Source organism: Schistosoma haematobium, chromosome ZW (genome assembly GCF_000699445.3).
Source record: "Schistosoma haematobium chromosome ZW, whole genome shotgun sequence".
NCBI classification, from domain to species: Eukaryota; Metazoa; Platyhelminthes; class Trematoda; order Strigeidida; family Schistosomatidae; genus Schistosoma; species Schistosoma haematobium.
The window spans coordinates 78,615,141-78,620,107 of record NC_067195.1 but is presented as its reverse complement, the minus strand read 5'-3'; positions in this window follow the sequence as shown (position 1 = coordinate 78,620,107).

Below are 4,967 nucleotides of genomic sequence, written 5' to 3'. Positions count from 1 at the left end.
TCAAGGGTTTTTACTTCTTATTCGGACCAGAGATTTATTGAAATCCAATAGGTTTACACAAAACACTTATTTTAATTATAATAATAATATGCAACCCAAATGATTAAATTCAATGCAAATTCCCGAAGTTATGATACCTAAAGTTTATCCATATTGAAAGTAAAGTTAAGTATTACTGATATAACTGAATGATAGCTTCAGACTATTGTGAACTACGTGAATTTGAAAACATAACCTATTGAATTTTAACTCAGTGACTCATCGATAACGAGTCATAGATACAAAAGATTTCGTAGAACAAAATACACTTTCTTGACAATTGTGTTAAAATCCACTGAGTCAGGTAGTCAGTCATATGTAACGCAGAACCTAACACATGTATACAACGTTTCAAGTTGTTAAACCATATCAGTACAGTGAAATGAAATTATCAGGACCAGTGTTAGAGTAGTAGAAGTAGTAACAGCATCAGAAGGTAATAAAAAACAGTAGACATTTACAATTTCATTCATGAAGAAAGAATGGATTCATGGAATAAAAAAAACAAACGATAATTTTAAACTTCAATATTTAAGGAAAAATAAAAAGTAGATTCATGTGGATCATTGTGACCAATTGTGAGCAAACATCTCTAACCATTCATTATGTCGATCACATAAACTTCAGCCATGTAGTTGGAACTCACCTACACGGTTCAATCTAACTGCACAACTAATTCTTGATAAACTGTTGAATGAAACAACTATTCAGTTCATCTGTGGAGATAATTACAGCAAACTTATTTTGTAATTAGTTTTTGATACTATTTGCATTTCTTTTTTTAATCCTCATAATCCGTACATTTACTACAAATGATTCTAAAAGTTGTTTCAACTTGCATGACCTTGAATGCTTCCTCTTCCGTGTGGAATACACCGTATCACGACACACTGATAACCGTTCGAAAATACACTGCTACAAACACATGTCTCTTGTTCTCAGTTACCTATTGTTACGACAACTGAACTCTAAAATATTTGTTTTCTACATTTAAAGACGACAGCCATATTCCCATTAAATATATCATCTGGACGTACCGCTGGAATTATAACAACCTTCATTGGGATTATTAATCACCCATAATTATGGATTATTATACCAAATGTAGCTCGAACACGCTAAGGCCTGCCAATTTAATTAACGTAACGTAACTTTTCGTTGTGTTTATAAAGTATATTTGATATATTAATACATTCATTTTTGGATGTGATAACTTTATTATCATTTTTGAATTAATAGAATTTTTGGTCCACCGCACATCTGAGGTTTTTAATAAACTGACTTCAAACTATGGTGGAAACTAGGGTCGGGCCATGCAATTGATTTCAATGGCACAAGAATCCTCCAGAAAGGTTTTAGTTCTTAAAAAGAGGCATTAACAGCCGAAGCCCTAATCATATGAGCAAATCCAGATAGTATTCATAGGATAAATGAAATACAATTAGCTGTGCCATGACAACTAATAATTTATAATTATTCTATTTAATCTATCACTTGTTAACTGAACAACAACAATTACATTCAACTGTTCTGATCAGTTTGTTTGTTTGAATATATGATGAACAATTAACTAGAACAGTAAAATAATACAAACATTCATTCATTTCTTTTTTATCTTCATTTTATGCATGCTATGACATGTTTGACTCATATCATTTAGTGGCCCTGTATCTGACACCAGTTCGGTTGTATGAATGATTATTATCAAAACATAAATGCCACCAATCTTCGTATTTGATTATCGACTTAACTCACGTTAGTGAATAACGGAATTAAATAGGTCAAATACGAGAATGAAGTTTTTAATACGTGTATTTTGTACACTAATTGGTGTGGACAGACAACCAATGAAACAAAACAGAGAAAGAGGTGCGGAGATGGCGAGTGAGCCAACTCGATTTAACCAAGCATGAATCGATATTTATGGTCAAAAGAAAATAAGCTACAGACGTGTGATAAGTACGGTAAACAATGTACACACGTGCTCACATAAAAAAAGTCAAGGTTGATAAGTGAATAATTAAGAAGGTGAAAATATAAGTCAAGGAGAATGAATAAATTGGCCTGTCCGGAAGCTAGAAAAACCCACATGGGCTTGATATGGAACCAGACTATACAATCACACATAAAAATTGTATGTTTTGTTAAAAAATTCAACGATCAGAGGTGATAAATAGTCAAAGAAATTTCTTTTTACATTTTAGATCGGCTTACGAGTACACACAATATGTTAACACACATTTCGTCGCACACGACCTTTCATACGCAGTACAGCAAATACGTACTTCAAACAATGTTAACATGAATGGATGACCTATTTAGTATACAGTTGACCAGAGAACCATATACCTATTTAGATTCGATAATTTGATTATATTTCCTTGAAAAAGCTTGAACCGAATTGCCGAGTGGAACGTTGAATTTACTTCAAATTTAATTGCTGAGATTTCACAAATACATTCTTCCTCCTTAATGACTTACATTAACTCGGCGCCCAAACACACTGAAACTATCCGTTCAAATTTAAACAGAAGTTCCTATATGATGAGAATTATCTCCAAATGAAAAAAAACGCCTACCTAAATCAATACTTATTAATAGCTACCATTGATTGGTCACATAGTGGTGACTAGTCGCTTTTAAATACTACACTTCTATATAAGGTCATTTGCAACCTCAACAACGTAGCAGTATTGTCTCAGACTATAAAGCCTGTTCGAATCGTACAAGGAGCATCAATTCTTATAAGAGTGAAGGTAAGCCTAACTGACCAGTATAAACTTACACGAAACCTATGTCGGACAGTGCATTCGATTGGCTACCTCCACCTACTTGATTCATAATTAGTTTGTGAAATAATATTGAATTTCTAATGAGGTGTGGTCATGTTGGAAACAAGTGTAGATTACTCATCAATAATGCACCAAGAATTGAGTAAAACTTGGAAGTTGTTATTACTTTTTCTTCTTGAATTCTTCAAGATATTGAAATATATTTATTTATTTGAACACATAAATATTGGTACAAGATGGCACCAAATATATATGCGCCATACAAAACAATGAGAATCCGAAGAGAAAAAAAGAACAATAACGAATAGATTAGTGTACGGTAGTGTAATAATAAAAATAATGGGGGAAACGGAAAGGTACAATCAGAAGAAATCTTTCAGTTAAGGAAGATACAACCATTTTTTTCCGAAGGAAGTAAAACAAGGTTACAGAAGGATCGCCACTGACGTCTATTCTGAGCCATATCTGATAGCACCCAAATGCCCTGGTATGGCCGAGAGTGGAGTGGGTCCGCCCTCCCTCTCGAAATACTCTCACACGGCCACGCGTATACAGCCTCTGTCAGGGAAGGCCTACCCACTACCTTCTCGTGGTGGGGATGTTGTTTACAAAAATGAGAACGAAAAGCGAATGTCCAGCGCTTTAACCGGATTCCAAACCAATGGTGTACATGGGCTCCAGTATCCTGTGGGAACAAATGGAGTATGAACTAATCGTTGGTCACCGGCTACCATGGGAATGCACCACCTCACGATGCCCCACTGCCTTGTGGGTCAGACCTCTAGGTCAAAGGCTCGGGGTGTGGCCCCCTAAGAAAACCACCTGCTTCGGTCTGGGCACCCGGGCAGTATCACAGCCCAAGCACAAACAGAATGAAATGACAATACATACGAAAACTATTGAAATATGATGCATGATAGATCTATTCGATTCTTCTATCTATATATTCTTTTTAAATTTGTGACGATTCATTGTATCAAATCAAACTGGAATATAATTTATTTCAGAGATGAGAAACAAATTAGAAATTGAATTTAACATACTATTTAATTATGTCATAGTATTTAGTTCCATTATGTAATTGTTATTATGAAATGTCATTTCCATAAATTGATTGATTGTTTTCAATAATTCTTAATCAAACTATAGAATTGGTGAACTTGTTATTACTAATTAGAGGGACCATTATTTGACATTCATATTGTTTTGTTGTTTTTTCTCAACTTCTAGTCAGTGATTCAATCAGAAGTTATTTTAAGTAATGAAAATTTATTACCAATGAATAAATTACATTTGGTTTACAGTGATTGTTTAGTCGTATGATGTATGATTGGTTTTAATATTCTCGCGATTATGATACCACTAGTCAATGTTTTATTGAAGTATAGGAAGATAAATATGTAAGTTCCTGCACTGGACGGCCACCTCGTCCTATTGTGGTACTCCTCAACAGTGCGCATCCACGATTTCGCCTCACGAGACTCGAACCCAGGACCTACCAGTCTCGCGTGCGAGCGCTTAACCTCTAGATCACTGAGCCAACCGGCATCCAACGATCTTAATGTCTAGCTACAACTAATCCACGAAATTGAGCGATACATCCACCATTGTCTTCAGTGAGTTACTATCTCACAACACACCCGATCGAACTTCACTGGTCACTGCTTCAATTGACTCATGATCTCAACTATTGAAATTACTATAATATCCATAAAAAAACCCTTCTGATATGTTTATTTACCTATATCGTCTAGTATTCAGGGAGATTAGAATGAATTGTTCTGATTATTTTAATGAAGTGTCGTTATTTAATTTGAGTGATTTTATTGTACATTTTACGTTGCATTTTTGAATAATATCATTAGAACATATACTAATCTTTATAACTGTTAATGGAACAAGGCAAGAATTTTGGTAGTGTTGAATGTTTCAATGTGAAACTCTAAAAGAATTAAACAACAATAGGAAATTAGCAGTTATAAAAAACAGGCCTAATCAATCAGGAAAGTTTGCTAATACATTTGATCAACTAAAAAGGAGAGACGATTCAAGCATATAATAATAGCCAAATACAATTCAACAGACTGATATTTGAAAATCAAACAAGTGAAATTAGCTGTATAAACGAATTACTTG